General features: G+C 41.2%; 1 protein-coding gene and 1 long non-coding RNA gene across 5 annotated transcripts in view; one reads left to right on the forward strand and one right to left on the reverse strand.

The window, feature by feature from the left end:
- Positions 1-7743: 7743 nt before the first annotated feature.
- Positions 7744-11774, reverse strand: LOC135328841 (uncharacterized). The gene is made up of 2 exons (XR_010389933.1): positions 11642-11774; positions 7744-11106 (listed from the first exon to the last, which is right to left on the reverse strand). It is a non-coding gene; the product is annotated as an uncharacterized LOC135328841 (long non-coding RNA).
- The window catches only part of ZNF148 (zinc finger protein 148), a 42426-nt gene continuing 33526 nt past the window's right edge, over positions 11610-20509 (forward strand). For 3 of the 4 annotated variants that reach the window (XM_064514670.1, XM_064514673.1, XM_064514674.1), the window contains exon 1: positions 11610-11746. The gene's annotated coding sequence lies outside the window, so the exon portion shown is untranslated. Of the gene's footprint in view, positions 11747-12190; positions 12209-20509 lie in introns of those variants that run through there. The other variant, XM_064514672.1, reaches the window with a different exon arrangement.

The following is a 20509-nucleotide window of genomic DNA, read 5'->3' on the forward strand; positions in this document are numbered from 1 at the left end:
CACCACCCCATCCCCCAAATGCTGTTATTTCCCTGTGACACTTTGGCACTAAATAAGACCTGTTTTCATTGCTTTTTAAGGACATTGACAAACTGATTTCTACAAGAAAAATTCACCAGCATTAAGATTGCTCATTAGTATGCATAGCTATAGCACAGGATGTTTTATTTTTTGACAGCTCCAGCTTTGTAAACTCCTTTGTAAACTGTGGGGGGAAAAGCAGCCATTTTAGTACATAAGCGGGCTGTACTACAAACAGATATGTTTCCCAAGCAGGAACTGATCTGCAAAATATTGCCACTTTGCATGCAATTAAAATTAGGTTCTACTATTATATCTTTACTTAAATATGCTAAGTGAGTTGATCAAAAATTGTCAAGCTGATAAAATGAAAGTATCCTTGATGAACATCTAAATATACATTTTTCAAAGGAAGTTCTAGCTTTTTACAATGCCTTCATATTCCAATAGCTGGCACTGATTTCATTCTGTCAGCTTGCATCTACTGGGGTTGATAAGGAGCCTTTGATAATATGTTAATTTTTAAGAAAGTTATTCTTTTACTCAAATATGTATGGATTTTGGGTCACCTTCAGGGGTTTGCCCTCTTGCGTTCAACCAGTGGTTCAGAATTTTTTGCTTCTTTCCCCCCCCCTTTTTTTTTAATTTTGCCATTTGCCAGTGTTAATTACCAGACATTTTATCAGGGTATATTTCCTGAGTGCCTCTGACTTTTGATTAATGAGAATTAACTTAGTGTCACAGGCAGGAAGAACTGCACACCCACCAATAGCTCTGCAACGCTTGTCAGCTCTCTGGAGGGGAGACGCCTCTTACCTTGGGACAAGACTTCTACAGTGTTGTCCCAGATTAGAAAAAAATCAAGTGCTTTACCTCATAGTCTACTGGCAGCATTTGTCTTTTCCAGATTATGTGGAATAACTCTCTGCTTTCATCCCCTTACCGACACCTTTTTTATCTGCCCCTTGAAGAACTAAAGGGATGTCTTCTTCCAGCATTTACTGCAGCTCCTCTCAGCTGGGCACGACTCTCTCCTTTTAACCAAGGAGTGATTTTTCTTCATCTGCTTGTCCTGTTTGGTGCAAACATCCAGCCAGTGAACGAGGCCAGTTCACTTTACAAGGAAACATGGTTTTATTTATTACAAGCCATTTTTTATCATACATTTGACTGTTAAATTATCCTCAGCACTGAATCCTCATCTGCTTTGCAGATGGAAAGCAGCACTTACTAAACAGTCTTTATTGTCTGGGATATCCCCAGCTCCCAGGCAAACTGTTCTGATGTCGTTCTGACCACTTTGATTTTTACATTGTCCCTGGGGCTCAGTCAGGCTCCCTGGATTTCCCATGCAGGGGGTAGCTGGTACTCTGCAGGCTTTCTGAGCTGCCGCTCTTTGGGATATCTGACCTACCAACTGGGCCAGCTTTCTGAAGCTGCCTGGGCATGTTGCGTGAGGGCGTGCTGTCCTCCTGGGTCTCACCTGGAGAATGCAGTCCTCCTCATTGTCTGCTGGAGCCTTCTAGAGGAGGTTTGCACTGTTTATACCAGTGTGAAATGGACTCCATAAATGCCTTGCTAGATCATGTATAACCTGAAATGTATACGGTGCTAGCAGAGTGTCCTTGTTCTCAGCAGGTTACGATGAGGAGAGGTGGTGCTCTGCAGTCGAGCTAGTTGGAAGTCATGTACAGTTTGAAAACTGCACCAGTGCTGTTAGCTGAAAATTATCTGTTGTTTCTACATCACTAGATTTAATGTTAAAAAAGCAACTGCTGCCATGAATTAGCTCATCTATGGAGAGACCATATCACGTACTGCATCCCTTCCTTACCAAACTGGAGCCATGGAGAGAAGCTGAGCAGGGACCTCTCTTCTGCTGTAAAATATTTTGGTGGATCAGCATTACAAAGGTCACATTTTTCTTAATGCCCACATGCAGTACCACATTCCTTCCCAGAAATCGCTGGTCTCCTGCCATTTGTTTTGTGTTTTAAACAAATTTCTGACAAATTGCTGGCATGTCTCCAACATGTGTCTGTAGAACTGTTAGCTCTTGTTCTAGGAGGCCCCTTCATAGGCACTTGCTGAAATGTATGAATAATTGAAGATTTAATGATTGAAGTTATTTAGTAATAAATAAAATTGTTTGTTAACTTTGGATAAGACTTTGCAATGAAGATCTTTGCTCTTCTGTTTATACAGACTGTCAATGCTGTCGTCGAGGCTGGAGATCATCTGTCACTGTTTGCTATTGGATAAACTAGACACGTAAACCCAGCTAGATACACCTCCTTGACACACACACATTTGGTTTTCTTAGGTGATTAGGATGATAACAAGGACATGATTTGCAAAGACTGTTCAAGTCACCGCTTTGGGGCAAAACAGACTTTTTGGCTCAGGACACAATATATAGAAAGAGTGGTTGGATGAGACCTGTCCTTCATTCTGCCAGCAATGAATAATTATGACCAGACAGACCTCAGCCTACTGGAATTAATAATGTCCTCTTAAAAACAAGAATTCCTTCTTTTTAACTCTTTTGCTGTCATCTAAAGGACCAAAATCTGAAACTTAGGCTTTTTGTCTGCCTATCCCATTGCTCTATCGCTGTGAGCAGCTGGGTTTGGAGTTCACCTTGCCCGTTGTGCAGAGGGAGGGTGGTGGGGATGTTTGCTGGCTCTTACCTCAGTCTTTGCGCTGGCAGGAGCACAGTGGCTTGCCAAACAACAGCTGCAGAAGGCAGTGCAGCTTTCTTCAGTGACTTGTATTGCTTGGCTAGGGAGCAGCTCTGGCAGGATGGAGCACAGTCGCAAAGGACCCGGGAGGGACAGAAAAGTGCAGTGCAAGGGGTTGATAGTGGACAAGCTGGAGTGGACATAGAATCATAGATTTTAAGGCATCTCACATACCTACCTATGTTAGTAGCCCTTTTTTTCCCTCAATCCTTTTGTTTTTAGCATCAATGCTTTCGATGTACTGTAACAGAGAAGTTCCATGTTTTAATCTTGTGCCATAGTTTTAGTTTTGAATATCCTAACCCTTATTCTCATAGTTCAAAGAATGTCCCTTTGTTCTACAGTGGGACACAGGAAGAACAGAAGTTCCTGATCAGTCTGTACCAGACATTACTTCATGTACTTTTATTCTGTCTCTCTTTTTTTTCTCTGAAGATAGTAATCCCAGTCTTTCCAATCTTTTGTGAATTGCCATGCCCTTCATCCTGCTTGTTGCTCTTCCTTGAATCCTCTGAAGTTCTCAGTCTCTTTGAGATGGCTGGACCACAGCAGTCTGCTTGAGGTTGTATCACAGCTCTGTGTCAAGATGTTCTGTCTTTTTATTGTTCGTCATTCTGTTTTATCTGCTGGCAATATATGACGCTGCACGCTCAGAGGACAGTTGTTAAGCTTTCCGTGAAAGGGCAGAAAATGGCTGGGTGGCACTTCAGTGCCTAGTTAACTAGTTCATTGTCTTTACCCAAAAATATTCCTCCTATATTTGCCCAATCTGCTCCTAAAGACCTCTGGTCACTCCACTGCCCTATAGGCCATCTATCCCAGTGTTTTTTGATCTTTGACATTAGAAAGACAGTAATAAAAATACCCAACCTAAAGCTTCCTTGCTGCAATTTACATCCTTTCCTCCTCGTATCCATCCTTGTATGGGCAGGGAAAACAGCTTTTTCCACTTGCCTGTGCAACAACCTTTTACATATTTGAAGACTGTTATTGTGTTTCTCCTTTAGCATTCTCCTCTGAAAAAACTAGTGCAGTTCATTTAGTCTTTTCTTTTTGGTCACGTTTTCTAGATCTCTGATCGTTCTCATTGTTCTCTTCAACTGGGCCATGTCTTTCCTGAGCTTCACGCCCCAAACCAGCCACAATACTCTAGCCGAAGCCTTAACAACGCTATGTAGGCTGAATGGAAATGATTTCTTTTGTGTGTCTCAGAAGGAATAGACGAGTTTACACATACCAGCATGATGTGCACTTTTTTTGTGCCTGCATGACATCAGCTTATGTCCAGCTTATGAACTGCCCGACTAAATCATCTTCTGAAAAATTGCTCCCATGCCTGTTTTGTCCTGTAGCTGAGCAGCTGACTCAGTCTAAGCCCTTTTCTCTGTCCTTACTGAGCTCTGCTTCATTTTCTCCAGCCTATTCCTCTAGTTTGCCAAGGGGAATCTGAATCTGAACCCTGTCTTCAACCATTCTTGCAGCCATTTCCAGCCTGGTGCAATCTGAAAATTTAACACTTTTCATCATTTAGTTTGTTCACGAAGCACTGAATAGTTTGGTACAAGTCTTGAGCAATCCCATTCAAAGCACTGATACCTTAAAAAACAAAACAAAACTGTGCTAACTACTTTCTGAAAAGGTCTATTAGCTTTGCATTGGCCTTAAAGAAATTCCATCTAGCCCATTTTTCATATTTTATGACAAAGTCATGTGAGAAAAATCATGTATCAACAGCTTAACCTGCTTGTCTTTCCCTGTCAACAGGAACCCTTTACCTGAAAACGTACCTTAGTCATTTCTGATTTGTAAGGTGTGTTAGCAGTTTGCCTTTTCTCCTAAATGCATAAATTTCATGCAGATACAATGAACTTCATTGGTTATTATGTTGCCCCACTGTCATCTAACTTTTTTAAAGGTCTCTGAAGTTTCCTATAGTCTGCTCTGGAGCCTAGCTAACTTAATAATGTTTTATCTCTGTTTTCTGTTTATATCTATCATATCCCAGCTTACCAGTCATCTTTTTCCAATTTGTACTATAACAACATGAAATGGATATAGGAGAGAAACCTTAGGTCACTGCTGTTAGCCTTGTGCCCTGACAAAAAGAGACCATCTAATCCTCCTCTCTGCTTTCTGTCTCCTGGTCATTTTCCAGCATCCAAAATGGTCAAATATGTTTTGAAAGACCAATAAAATATCTGTGTTTTCCCTTATTCCTTAGTTTACTGATATAACCAATAATTTTAAGAGATTAGTGAGATCTGATTTTCATTTACAAAACTTTACTTGCCATAGCATGATCTTCCAAATGTTTTGAAAAGATCATTTTTGACCAATTTGCCAGGTAGAGATGCGCAGCTGCACATTTTTGCTAGCAGCACAGCTATTTCAGCTTCCAATAGTCAGATATGTTCTGTGCGGTTTGGAAATTATTAATAACCCATTTTTTCCAATATATTTTTATTATTCTGGTGGGAGTTTTTTGTTTATTTGTTTTGTTTTTGTTCTTTTTTTTGAGAATACCTCAGCTGCACTACCATAGAAGACCAGTCCAGGGAGGACAGCTCTACAATTTTTTTGATTATGAGAATGCAAAACTCCAAATCCTTCAATTTTTTTTTTTTTTTTTTTTTTTACTCCCCCTTAGCTGCTTAGTTGAGCAGTTATTTGGTATAGCAAATGTACCAATTCCTTTTAAGATTTATTACTTCTTCACTTCAAGAATCTCTCCACCTGTTTGGTCTTCAAGACTCCAGTTGGGTGCTTCTCATTTTCATCTTCTGCACTGCTAACTGAAATTACAAAATCTTCCTGTTTACTGGCTTTCTTAGATTCAGATTTCCAAACTCTGATGATTTTCCTTTTTGCTGAAATAATGTATTGAAACTTCCCATTTACCATAATGGTTTCATCCTTGTCTCCCTGGAAATGCACATCCTCTTGGACTTCATTATTTTCGTCACCTCCAAAAGGCTTTATTTTTTTGTGTTCCACCTTCGAACTGTGAACTTTTGGTTTTTTTTCTACTAAAATATTCTGTCATTGTCAATGCATCACATTTTGCTATCTTACCTGCTCTTCGAATCTTTGCAGAGTCTCATCTGTAATCTGGTCAACGTTAGACTCGTGAAGAGGTGGAGTTTGTGAACTTGATTTCAAAATACAGTAGTTGCTTTGTGCAAACTCTCTGTGCATGCTATGGTGTGAAACAGCCTCCAAAACTTTAAGGTAAGATAAGGGCATGGACACAAAATAGATAGAAACTAGCTGGCATATTGTGTCTTACTCCAGGATGAGTAACTTCCCCATAGGGACAACCCTTCCACTAATGGTTCGGCTAATGCTATCTTTTGAATTAGAGCCACTGCAATACTTCAAATTGAAGAACTGCAGTGGGACACCAGCAAAGATTAAGATGAATTAAGTAAAGGTGTGACAATAAATTGTATTAGTTAAAGCCCACTAAATCCCTGTGTGGATGCTCTCTCTTTTACAGATAAAATATCCCTAGTTTCCCTTACACTTAATTCTGAAAGGTTTAATCCTAAAATGTTCACACTGGGGTTTAAGGCACTCTTACTTTCCTGTCTCTAGTTAATTCAACATAAATGTCTTCAGCAGACAGCCAATCTAAGTTAAGAGTGGATGGTTTTCTGCTCTGCTTCTAACTTATGTTTCAAGGTGGATAAATTGGTTCTCTAAATTCTGCCTCATTGTGTCACTGACAATTTATGTAGGTAGAGTACTACATTATCACCATTTTTGTTGCTTTTTCTGCCTATTAGGCATCTCAGCATGGGACATGAAACATCCTATTTTCTTTTAATCCTTAACCATCTTGACTGCTTTTATTTTTTTCTTCAAGAAGGTATATCTTAAACCAAACCATTACTTTTTTTTTTTTTTTTCTGGTATTTTTGCAATATCTTCAGATCAAGTTTTGAAATATTTGAAGCTGATGTATTACTGTAAAAGAAATGTATGAGTCAAGTTAAGTGTGTTTGTGGCAGCAGAAACTAATCTGATATGAAAACTTCTTCAGGGCTCAGGTGGAAGTGGGCCAGTGTGCTCCCCTAAATAGACTTGGGAGCAGAAAAGATTTTGGAACAAAGGAAAAGAGCTGGGTGGCTTTCGCACACCCTCTCCTCTGACTCTGCATTAATCAACGTGAGGATGAGCATACTGTGGAACTATGTGACTGATAGCACTATGAGTGATTCCTGATCTGCTACTAATATAAGGCAATCCAGACCCAATTGAGCTAGGCCTACATGGGAGCATGAATTGAAAACCTGCTATAAAAACAATTAAAACAAATTCAATTAAGGATGTTGGAATAAAGGGGAACAATTTACAGAAAACTTGAGCGAATATTCAGACAATGGACACCTCATTTAATTTTCATTGAGTATTTGTGGTGATTAAAGCCCTGGTGAAATATTTGAATTGAAAAATGGATGGAAGGAGATTTTCTAATTTTTAATAGCAATTGTTCCCTGATTCTATCTACTGTTGAAATGTCAGGCATTAATCTAGGCATTTCTGAAGCATCATTCATTGCATCACTGGCACAAACTAATATTAAATAGGGCTACAGCAGCCTTACTGGTCCAAGGAAGGAGGGGAAGAGGGACACTGAAGAAGGTATTTAGTCTTTGGTCTGATTGATAGCTCCATTTAATTCAATGGGATATTTGCATTTTTTGAAGCTCGACATGTGCTTGGCTACTTTGCTGAACGGGGCCCAAGGAATAAATCCATGATGAGGACTAAGTAGTACTTATCTCCACTTTTGCGGTGACTAGCCATTTACATTAAACCAGTTTATATTTACTCCTCTCTTTCTCCACTCGAGGTTTAGTCCTGATGATGATTAGTGTTTCTTTAGGCAGTCATGACTCTGTACTCATTTTTGTCAAAGGGTTTTCAGGCAAAACTGCAGATCATACCCAGCATGTAGACTGGCAAGACACACAGATACTAAAGCTAGAACTAGTTTTTAATATTAAAAGAACAACCCAAGGCAGGGGGGAGAGAACACATCTGTTATCTCTGAAAGTCAGGCTATTCTTATCCTGCACCAAAGTTATTAACATCAATTGTTTGATGATTGCACAAGCACAGAAAAGGTAGGTTTAACATTGTTTAGCAAGATGAAATGTGCACTTCCATTCCTTAATACATCAAATTTTCTCTTGTATTTACCTTGGTTTTGAATTTCCTGTTTGCAAATACCTTGTTTGGAGAATACAAAATTTTCTCAGGTAATGCTCTCTATCTATAAATTATTGATATGAATTCTTTAATAATAATCTTAAAATCTGTTTCTTTTGAGATTTAACATGGTTATAAAATACTCAAGGATAATACTGATACTTAATATGCACATTGCTTTTCACGTTTCCTTTGGCCCTGATCCTCTGATCACTTACACACACAAACAGTTCAATAGAACTGTTTTTACTTGAGAGAAGTGAAGTGTGTGTATTTGAAGGAATGAGACTATTAACTGTGAACTGTGACTTTTGTATGGGAAGGGGGAGAAGGCAGACAAGTTGTATCTGTCTTTTGCATGAGGAAGGACAGAAAGGAATCAAAGTAACTTCACCTTGAGCAGAGTCAGTAGGACAAGCCACATTGCGAGACTTTGCACACCACCGCAAAGCTAAAAGGTTATGAGGCTATTTGGCATATGGGAAAATGAACTAACAAGTGTAGTTTCATCTCTGTCTGTGGGCTAAATAGTAGGTCCACACTAACAACCACATTTCCAAACAAACAAACAAACAAACAAAAAAACACATCTTGAAAAACTGTGAAGGGTTTTAAAAAGAGCTACAAAGATAAAACAAGACCTGGAAAATAGATGTAAGAATGCTGATAGACAATCCTTAAATCCAATAGCTGAGGCTAGATGAATTCAGACAAGTACGAAGGCATAACTTTAACAGCTAAGCTAAGGAAGCATGTGGAAAACCTGCGTAACGGGTGGATTTCTTTCTCTCGAATTCCAAGACTGGATCTGTCTAGGTCAGCTGTTGCTTCACTGCAAGTTACTGGCTTGATGCAGAAACTCCTGAATGAAATCCTTCAGTTTGTCAGGAAGGAAGTAAAATTGGATGGTTCTGCTTGTTCTACAGACTCTTTTCTACAGACACTTCTTCTTTAAGACCCTTTAAAACACACATTTCCTCCAAAGATTCCCTATAGCCGCTCCTTTTAAAAGATAGTTTACTTGTGCTTTCCATTTTTCCTCAGTCTCTGGGCTTATACAGAAAAGGCTGAGAAGTACCTCCTACTTTCCATTACTTAGCCCTCCTAAAACAAATTAAACTGAAATGTATTCCGTTCCATGCTGCATCGCCTATTAGAGGGTTTCTCATGGGTGGGAAACTTCTGGAATTCAGAAGGGAGAGATAAGACTATATTAAATACTATCATATTTTTTCCCTATGGAAAAGCTGAGTTTGTCTGTCATTTACAGACAAGTTACTGATTTTTGGTTTTGCATATTATTTAATATTCTTATGCCAAAACACTAATCTTAACAACTTCAGTGTCATAACTGTGCAACTCGGTGAGGAATTATCATCCTCATTTGAAAAACATTGGTGGCAAAGAGGTAAAGGTCCAAGTTCCGAAGTACCCTGTAACTACATTTGCCCCAGTGTGGGGGTATTCATCTTGCTAGACTGTCAGATGAACAAAGCCCTGTAAGATTCCCACTGAACTTTATAATTTTTAGGTTCCTCTTAAGAACAGTTCTTATTAAAAACAACAACAAACCCCACCCCTTAACACAAACTGACATTTGAAAATTGGAGCAGGTCTTGATTAAGGTCACAGAAGAATGGCAGAAGAGTAATGAACAGAACCCAAATATGCTGAGTTTCACTTCTTTGCTTTAAATATAAGACAGTCATTCTTCTTCATATTATACTGTTAATTGCCAAACAAAATTTTGAAAAGCAGGTTCCAATTGATGTGTCCTTGGAGAAAGAGTTGTGCTCACCCTGCAGAAAGCTTTAAATCCTCCGTGTATTTTAAAATAAGGTTTTAGTGCTGAGCTGCCTGACTCAGACTTAATGCAATTCAAAAGATTTTTTGACAGGTAAAAATGAAGAGAGTCACCAAATTAATTGTCTTTGATTTTTTTTTTCCTTCAAAGCTGCATAAATGTTCATCTTCCTTTAGTTTCTAGAACTCTATTTTTGGAAATTAAAAAGTTTCCCATTTTGTTCAGTAAGCAGGTTAATGACACTACTTATATTTATGTAAAAGTCTACATGAAAGCATGAAACGCAACCACATTTTATTAACTCCTTCCTCTGTTCATGCAGATTGAGTACTCAATGTAATTATTTTGAAATACACTTATTGCATGAAGTCACAGCAGACCTTCAAACTGGGCCCTAATGTCATTAATATTTTGTTCTTAATGTAATTTACTGCACCGTAACTACATGGCACAATCTATGACCTGCATAAGGATGCAGAGCCTTATTAATGAATCTCGTGAAAAGGAACTAGAAACCCTCCGTGAAGTCATTTAGTGCTGCTGACTCACCAGGCAGATGCATCTTGGTTCTAACAGGACCTGAATGAAGGGCATGAGCCTTGCTTGTCCTAGAGACAGGGTGATCCTGTAGGACAACTTGGGAACAACCAAGCTTGTGGCAAAAAGCTTTGGGCTGCTGCTGAGTGAATGACTCACAAAGCTAAACCCTATGAAGCTGGTAAATTTTACCCAATGGAGTTTATGCAGATTTTGGCTTCAAGCCAGCAGAGCACTTAAGCATATGCTTAATTATAAGCAAGTGACATAAAGCAATTTAGTTAAGCACGTGTTTAAGTGCATTGCTGGGCTAAAGACTTTATTTAGAGGAAACATGGAAATGTTTGTAAACCCTAAAAGAGATGAAGTTGAGGGATGCAAGAGAAACCAAGGTGTGAAGTTGTAAAGGTGCGGGTAATTCAGGCACAGAGCTACGCTAAGGAATGTGCACGTTTTGGGAAGATCTGGTCTCTACCAAGTCCCCAAATTACGTACAGGCATCATGACCACAGAGATTACAGCACGGAAACCCATCTCAGGGCGTCGTGTTTTGAGGCCCCGGAAGCCCCACGGTCGCTAACTCGCCCTCCTGTGCCGCTGGCCTGGGGAAGTCCCAGGCCTCCCGCATGGGGCTGGCGCCCCAGCGGCCCCTCAGCCGGGACGTGGGACGCGGCGGGTAGCCGGGCGCTGCGGGGGAGCCCGGGCGCGGCTGACGTGGCGCGACCCCCTCGTCGACGCTCGTCGCTGCCACGGCTGCGCCAGGCTCGGCCTCCTCTCCGGGGCCCTGATCTGCGGAGCGAAACGTGGGGTAGGGAATTAGGGAGCCCTTCGCCCCGCGAAGGCCGCGCCAACTCAACGCCGAGGGAAGGCGCCGGGGCCGGATCGCGGCCCTGCGCGGCCCCGGCTGCCCGCGGCGGGAGGCCTCCCTCGGGCAGCGCCGCTTCCCAGGGCCGCGCCGCCCTCCGGACCCGCGCGCAGCCCGCCCGCCGGCCTCGCCCGCCCCCTGCCCGGGCCAGGCGGATGCGGTCCCCCCCGGCCCCGGCCCCGGCCCCGCCGCGGCCCCGGCCTAGCCCAGCGCGGGCCTCCCCGCGCCGCCGGCCCGGGCGCCCGCCGGTCCTCCGGGCGGGTTTCCCAGCCTGCACCGCGGCGCGGCGGCGCTCTGGCCGGCCTGTCGCTGTCACCGCCAGGAGGAGGCTGAGGGAAGGCGCTGCTCGCGCTCCCGGAGCAGGAAGGAGCCGCCGCCGCCGCCGACTTCCCCTCGGCCTCCCCTCCCCCGCCGCCGCCGCCCGCCTCCCTCCCTCCCCTCCCCCGCGCGCGCTCGCACCTCAGGCCCCGCCATGCCCGGGGCAGCGGCCCGGGGACTCTGAGCTGCCGCCGCCGCCGCCGCCGCGCCCCGGCCCGCCGCCTTCTCCTCGCAGCCCCGCGGCCGGTAAGTGCCGGCCGGGCCCGCCGCGGCGGGAGGCGCGCGGGGAGCGGGGGGGCCGCGGCGGGGCCGGGCCGGGCCCGGCGCCTCCCGTTCCGTCCCGCCGCGCCGCGCCGCGTCGCGTCCCGCCCGCGTGGGCCGCGCGCGGGGAGGCCGGTGCGGAGCGGCGCGGGGCGGCGGGCGCCCTTCCTGCCGCTTTGTCGCCGCGCGGGGGAGGGCGGCGGCGGGCGCGGGGAGCTCCCTCCGCCCCCTGCCCGCCGCCGGCGCTGCCCCCGCCCGCCGGGCCGCGCCGCGCCGCGCCGCGCCGCGCCGGCCCGCAGGCCGCGCCGGGGGGCGGGATGGGGCGCAGCGCCCCGGGCGGGCCGGTGACAGGCGGAGAGACAAAGAGCCGCGGACCGACCGGCCGGCGGACGGACAGACCGACGGACGGGCCGCGGTGTCCCCCCGCCCGCGCCGCTATTGTTCTTGGTGTGAGATCGGTGAAGTGCGCGGACTTCCGAGCACTACACACATATATATATTTATTCTGCCCATAATCTTCCCCGAGCCTCCTCGCAGCTGCTTGGAGGCAGCTTTCGCAAGTGGCCTTTCCCCGGCGTCGGGAGCTGCTAACAAGTGCTGGCCTGGAGGGCGAGGGGCAGCAGCAGGAGTTGAGGAGAAATTAGTTGGGCTTCACACGCTTTCCCTCTGCTTCACCCTTCCTCCCCCAATTCCTGCCAGACCCCGGTTGGGATGAGTGCGGCAGAAGTCTCTGTTAACCTGGCTCATAAAACGGGAAGATGTTTGTGTTGCAGACGTAAATCATCTCTCTGAGCGCTTCATTTCCATAAACCGTTCAGAGCGGCTATGGGGGATTTTGCACAGTGATAAAAAAGTAAATATGTGGAATCCAGTGATGGCAGTTTTAGTTTTGCTGTGCAAGGCTACCTGGAGCACGCCCCATCTCCCTGCGTTTGTGTGGACTTTACATTCTGATAAAAGAAGTTTTAGATGGGAGAGATGGTTTATTTCTGTTCAGCAGACTGTTCATCTTTGATACTAAAAGGACAAATTGCAGAAGACTACAGTTTTCTCTTAAAGAGGGTCATGGTTGTTTTGCTTGTTACCTGTGTGTACTCACAGACTTCAGTAGTACTTTTCAAGCTTGCTAGGAATATGTACCTGGGCCTGTTATGCTTAAACATTTTGGAATGCCCATATCGAGTTTCTTGCCTGTAAGTGGTACGATTTTTGCAGTAGTGCTCCATGAGTTTTGCAATGCATGCCTCGTGAAGGACAGAGGTGGAAAAATAGTGCTAACCTGTATCAGTTTTTGCAGATATTGTTATGCTGTATGCAAAATCAGACTGGGTAAAGTGATGGGCCAATCTAGACTTAAAATCTATCCTGCTATGTAAAAAGTTTACATACCTTCAGGCAGCGTTGGTTTTTCTGTGTTCCACTTCCACTGTTTTGGATTCATGCATGCTTCCAGTGACAGCTGTCATCTGCCAAAACCTCGGCTGTGCTGGGGAGCTCCGGAGCTTGGGAGGCCTGGTCTCCTGTGGATCTGATGGGCTCTGCAGGCTCTTGGTGCAGGGTACAGTCGATTTTGTAGTGGAGGCGATCACTGATGTTGCTGCAGTGATTAAGGAAAACTCTGCAAAATTAACGTTTCAATCGTGTCGTTTCCCTGAAAACCATTCTCATGGCCTTTCTTGATGAATATTCAGCTTAACGCATGTGTGTGTATTCAGGTTCCAAAAGTGTTTTCTTCGTAGTTGTTTCTGGATAGCTGCACCCCACTGTACCTCAAATATACATGCAGGTAGTCAGTTAGCTCATTTAACCGAATAAAGCTAAAAAAGAAGAGGCTGACCTCTATTTAACTCTTACGTGTCCATGTACTTTTCCTGTGTTCACTCCTCAAGCTAAGGCCTGAGATAACAGATGTATATGTAATCTATATTTGTGTCATTGTCCTTCTTGCTCATATATGTTTAATTTCTACTGTATTACAAACATGTTGTATTTATGGGAAATCCCTAATGTAATGGATTAGGAAATTAAATCATAAGTAGGTAAGTAGCTGCTTGAAGAGCACAATGGTTAAAAAAATTCCATTGGCTGGAAGAAAATTTATTTGGAACACAAAAAGTTATATTGCAGGCTAAAGTGTTCAGTGAATGAACACTTTTGTAGTATTATTAGGTAGCTTCTCAAAAGATGATTTTCACTCTCATTTCATTGTATATAAGTCTATTGGTATTAGTATTTAAAGCTCTGCGGAGCATGCGTATATGCTGGAGAAGGAGTTGGCATTGTAAAACCACTGAGGTTGGAAATTCTAACTTCCGGTTGAGAACCTCTATATACCAGTAATGTTAGAGCTGAATTAAGAGCATTTTAAGAATATACCACTCTGGTGAAATACGGTAACACTGCATCTAAAATAGCTTAGCCCACTTCCAGACGCGTTCTTTGCACCACAGGTTTGAGAACGTAAATTTGGAAGTAGTTCAGGGTGTCGATTGTTAAATTATTGATTTAGGTAAAACATTTTAAAAGTTACTAAGGAGAAGGATTGTTGTACTCTAGTGTTTTGGGAAAAGCAGAGTGGGATGGTCTTTTGTATCTGCTGCTAGAAATTAGTGATGTCTTTGGTTACTAGGATCTTTGTGAAGTCTTGTGTTGTCCCGTTGTAAATACTACAAATGGAGGCCTGTCTGTAAGGAGCAGCTTGATGGAATGGGCCTTAGTCTACCTAAAAACCTTTAATTTTTTAAAACTAACTAGCAATTAAGTTTTATTTAATTTTGGTTCTAATGTAGAAGAAAAACTTTTGTGTGAAGTAACAAAAGCTAGGTAATAAATAGTGATGTTGGTATAGCATCTTTGATATGTAAGCACACTGGTATTGTTCTGGGGACCCTAAACATGAAACGGAGGTGTTTAATTTTGTTGTCTGAACTGAAAAAAGTATTTTATATTAAATGAAATGGACAACAAATGAAAAGTAAATGCCATTGGAAATTTTTTTATTTTAAAGACTCTTAAGTCGTTATAAGAGAGAGTACAAATGTTTCATTTAAAGATCAGTATTTTTCTGCATTTGCCTGGCATTTTAATGATGACTGCCTTTCAAACCACCATCATTTATGATGAAATAGATTCAAAGCTCTTAGCTTGCAGTCTGATCTGCATAACTGCACGCTTAAGGACAAAGTTCTGCGAAGTCTCCGTAGGTGTAGGTGGACATGAGTGTCTGCCTGTTTTTATCAGGTTGCAGGGCTTATGTAAAGGATCAGTACTGTGACTGAGTTGCATTTTGATTTGTTTGTTTTTGACAGAAGTACTTTTTGTTGAAAAATAATATTTCCTGGAGTACTGAGATTCATGAGATTGATGATAGGTATTTTTCCACTTCTGTGTATTGGAATGTATGCAGAAACCCTTGAATTATTATTGAGTTTATACATTTAAATTAATTTACTGTGTTTTAAGAGCTGAGACATGACTATTGACAGGACATGGCATATCAGCAAAAACACAGACATTGCCTATAATATATAGTTATTTGCCAAACTTCTCTCTAACAAAAGAAAACCCGTTCAGATTTTCATGGAATTTATTTTCAGTTACACAGATGCTGTTAGTTACTTTATTTCGGTATTTTTCAGTGAAGTTAAAAACACAACTCCATCTGTTTAGCTCATTAGTACTCTATATACATTCTAAATATATCATTATTTTGTTTTTTCATCTTCTTACGTAGAACAGAATATTTCATACATCAGCAATAGTGCCATAAACTATACAAATGACATAGGTTGAACCTATTTAACTTACAAATTATCATACAAATTAAAATGCAATGACATATATGAGTATTTCAATTTTATTTGTGGTTATAGTGTCTGCCACTGATTATATACAGAGATTTTTCTTATATATCATTCAGATAGTCAGCATTTTAGATAATGTATCTGAAAAAATCCAAAATATGTTCTCTTAGAGCTTAGTGCATGTCTTGATAATAAGTGTGTCCTAAGGGGAAATGGAGTGTCTTTGGAAACACAGTGTAAAGTACAACGTGCAGAAGGGTTAGACTCTCCTGATAACCTCATCTGTACTATCAGAATTTTGTATTGGGGAAATAATACAGAAACAGATGTTACTGTTGCTCGGAAGTAACTTTTTAGTGTATGTTTATGAGATTATCAGTTTGTTAATGTATCCAAGACGATATCAAGAAGTAACAGTTTGTAATGATAATGTAATAAAGTTAATGTATTACTAATTTATATTACTTCACAATTTCATTGCACTTTGGAAAAGAGAAATTGCTTTTTAACAGTGCATAGTATATATGTTGGCCTGATCCTGAACTTGTTACACTCTACTGAGATATTACTATTACAGTATCTGAGTCTTGTCACAGTTTGTGCAGAAAACTTTAAGACAGTACTGTCTAATTCTTCCTTTATGACTAGGATGACATTTTTATAAGCGCAGAATTAAACAGTCTGATGATAAAATGAAATCTGTGTGGGAAGAAGTTCCAACCTGCAAACAGCAGTGGGGTATAATTTGTGAACAGCCTATCAAATATAAACTGTCTAGATCTCTATCACTGAAAAAAAAACCAAGGGCCCTGTAAAATGTCTGTAAAACAAAATAATTTCTTTATGTAACACATGATATCAATAATGCACAAAGCTGTTGCGATATCTGTGTAAATAAACTCAGATAGGAGGCTGAAAAGCAGTTTTAAGCAGGCTTCAAATGGAGGATTTATTAATAAAGTAGAAAGATTCCCATTTGTAAAAACTTCAACAGGTATCTAAATGTTTTTGTAATAATTTTCTGTCTCTATTAACTTTTACTACTTGTGCACCCCAAAGTAGGATATAAAAGACATTGTTAGAAGAGTTTGCAATGCCAGTAATGTCACAATCAGGTCATGTTACCTTAGTTCAAGAGGTGGAATGAGAAAGATTGATGCTGGCAGCTTTGACATAGCTGTATGTTCACTAGCAGTGTTTAAGAAAGGGGAGACAAATGTGTTTTTACACTGTCTGAATTTTAACCTCTACATCATTGCCCTGAAAATTTCTCAAACGTGTCTGTGCTTTCGCTGAGATTAGATTTGAAAAAAGAACAGGGCAGTAAACTTTTAAAAACTGTGTGTGCATATGTTTGTATGTATAAAATGCTTTTAGCCTGTCTTGGTGATGATCTCTGGCCTAAAGCTTTGAGTAGGACAAATGTTTAGCATAAACTGAAACTTGTTGTACCAAGCCATAAGCAGCATGTTGTATGAGGTAGCTGCCTGGGAAGTAGCTGTGATCTTTAGTTTGCTGGGAAGGGGCAAAGCGAGTAAGCGACTTCTACATTCTGCAGCTTTCTGCAAGTGCCATTTGGTAGTGAAAAATGTTTAGTCTTGCCTTCAACAAATGAATCTGCAATATTACGTTGGAAGCATTTTTCAGTTTTGTAAAGGTGGGGGGATGGAGCAAATTTAATATTAAAGCCAAGAAATGAGTACATTTCACGGGATCTGATGTTCCTGGAGGATGAAGTTTTAGTCTGTAAGCACTGTAACAGTCAATATTTCCAGAAGCAGTTAATGATTTCAGAGTTTTTCAAAGAAGAGTACTTTAAAGCAAGATATCTTCCCTATTGCTGACCTCCTGAAAAATGATTCTCCCCTGGTTTTAACCACTTATAGAGTGGTTCCTGACGTAGGTCACTGTTGTATTTTGTCTGTGAGAGACTCACATATAAGAGATGGATGACAAGTGTCAAGCTTTTAATTTGGTCGTTTATAGCACTGAGTATTTCTAGATATAACAGTAACTATATAAATAAAAATGATCTTTTCATTTTGTGTCCTTAAAGTTTCTTTTAACAGAAAGGTTCTTCATGAAAGATTGGTAGACTCAAGCTACCTCTTTTCGCTGAAGTAGTCTTACTTACCTTACTGTCAGAAAAATTTTTGTAATGACCACAGTAGATCAACTTTAGAGATAGTTGGTCAATCCTCAGAGTACCAAGATGTGATGTAATTATTTTAGGCTACAATCACTTGCATATTTTCTAGAGGTGTCTGTAGAATATTGATTTTCAACTTGTGTTTTTAACCTTATACACACTTTTTTGGTAAAATTTAGTGTGGCGGTGTCTGCGTGAATATTGCTTTTAACAGTATCAAACAAAAATGAATCTTTTATATGGGAAGGAGACTGCTTTCGTCCCTCAAGGAAGAAAGCTTTATTAGGCTCCTGTTCTTGGGAGCTTCCTGTGTCCCTGGTGAACCTGTCGGTTGTACTCTGTGATGAGTTTTTGCTTGGGTCAGAAAAAAGATGTGAAAGTTGTGTGACTTTCTTCTAGGGATCTGGAAAGCTTATATTGTTAGGGGATATGAACAAGTACGGGGAAGTTGTCTAGCTTTAAAGTTGCTTTTTTCTTTTAGAGATTACAAAGTTTGCCTGTAACATCTTTTTAAATAACTCGTAGAAAATATTTTTTTTTGAACTTTTTAATGAACTTAAAGTTTTAGTTGGGAATAAAATCGTGTTTATATGAAAGGAGCATGCAGAGGATGTTTGTCCGGTCTCATCATATGTTGGTTGAATATGCAGAATAGCTGGCAATTTGTAGATAAAACCAGCGTGCTTGTTGTCTGACATTTAAAAGTGGGTCATGCAAACCAGGTTTATTCAGGCTTTTCTGGTGCCTCTTAGAAACCTATAGTCTATTGGACCAAATACAAGGCAGCTTTAAGTATGAGGTTACTGTCGCTTTTCAAGGAACAACAATATAAAAGAACAAATTCATATTAAAAATTAATTTCTCAATCTCTTATTTGACCCTGCATTTTACTATCCAGTGAGTCTTTGTGCTGTCCCCTGCTTACCTTCCTGATCGGTCACAAGATGGGCATGGAGCTTTCCTCTGTTGCAGTGCTGTGAGTAGTAAGGCTGCATATGCAAAAAGGATGGGATCTGTTGTAATCGCACATGTGTTAAATGCCTGAAATCTGTTATAAGATTGAACAACTCTTCATTTTCAGGCTTTGTTTAGGCAGCAGTTTAGCACAGCAGTCTCAGCTCAGGTGCTTGCATCTTGGGCTTCTCCCCAGACTGTCACTCTGTTGCTTACGAGACCTGTCTCTGCATTGTGGGGAGCAGGGTGAGTGCAGCTGCACCTGCTGGTCCAGCGTTTGAGGACTTGAGACTCTGCATGGGGTCGGATGATAAAATGGTATCTGGAAAGTAGTCTGTAAACACAGGACAGGATGGATTTTTCCTTATCTAAAGTCCTGTAAGTTACATTTTCCTACTCTACAGCTTCGTTTTTTGCTTGCTTAATAGTATTGATTGTATTGAGTGTGTTTTATTAAGACTTGGCTTCATCATGAAGTTACTTGACTATGGATTCTAAGATATTTCAGACCTCTTTGGGATGATAGCTCTTAATTGTTGGCTTGTGAATTAATGGCATCAAGAAATTTCAAGATTTTTGTTCCTAATAGTTATAGAAGTTATTAGAAAGATGAATCATATCTTTTGATCAATCTGAATTCCTGTTTTAGTGTATTCTAGTACTTAATTAGTGAAAATTAGCTTCAGGGTACCAATGTCATTGAGGTAGAATCCAATTTCCACAATCTTTTCCTACAAGAGGGCACAATCCTGAGAAATCTGAGTTTCGTATTTCGATCATTTTCAATATTAGTTAATGGGCTAGGATATCTGTGTTATTATTTAATGGCTTCTAGACATTTCAAGTTTTGGCTTGCCTTGATCTAAAATGGGCTTGCTTTTTAAAATTATTTGAGATATGTAAAATACTGATGAGGAGTAATCTAGTTGGGGTTGTTAATAATCTTGTGAAGATGATATACTGCAGAAGTGCAATGGTTTTAGTAGTTACTTGATTGGACAGTTTTCGTCCTTTGGAGTGAGGATTAACCAAATTCAAAAAAAAAAAAAAAAGGTAACTTACAATTCTGGTATTTTATGCAAGTAGGACAGGAATAGTTCTTAGTTAGTTGATTTAGTATGACCACAAATGTTGTAGCAACAAGTCCATCACCACCCTCCTGATAATCAACATGAAGAAAAAACCTAACTGTACAGAAGTGTACTGTTTAAAATGTCTGTGTTGTCTTGGCAAATTTACCTGATCTATAATATGTTTATGTTCTAACAGTGTGCTTTGAGAAAGTGACCTAGTTGCTCAGTTTTGCAAATTCAGAGTTTATTTCTACTCCTTCCTCCTCTGGCTGTTTTCACACTCTCTTTCAATACTAACACGTGTCCATTTATGTGCTGACTCTTCTACTTCTTCTTGATGAAGATGTTTGATACCATCCTAATGCTGTGATAGCTGATTAGGCTGCAATTCCTGACTCTTGTGAAGGAAAGTGCTCCTTAGTGCCCAGTTCATAACTGGTTGAATACTTTGAAGAACAGTGGTAGGTTGTTGTTCACTGCTGGTCTGCGGTGTCCCTAACGGAGTATCACAAGATCCTTTACTCCCTGTTTTCCTTCATGTGTAAAAAGACAGGGAGGGCTACCGGTATATACTGTCTCAGGCACTGCTTGTAGTGATACTTAAATCATTGTCGCTTTGCTGTTTTACTGTTTTCATATTCTTACACAGCTGTCATCACCGAAGCCATCCAAAAGCCTTACAGAAGTGTCTTGTGTCTTATGATTGGTAACTGTCACTTGTGTTTCTCTCTTCCTTTTCACAGGGGATCGTTACATGGGCATATTTTTT

This window comes from Dromaius novaehollandiae, chromosome 7, assembly GCF_036370855.1.
Source record: "Dromaius novaehollandiae isolate bDroNov1 chromosome 7, bDroNov1.hap1, whole genome shotgun sequence".
In the NCBI taxonomy this organism is placed as follows: Eukaryota; Metazoa; Chordata; class Aves; order Casuariiformes; family Dromaiidae; genus Dromaius; species Dromaius novaehollandiae.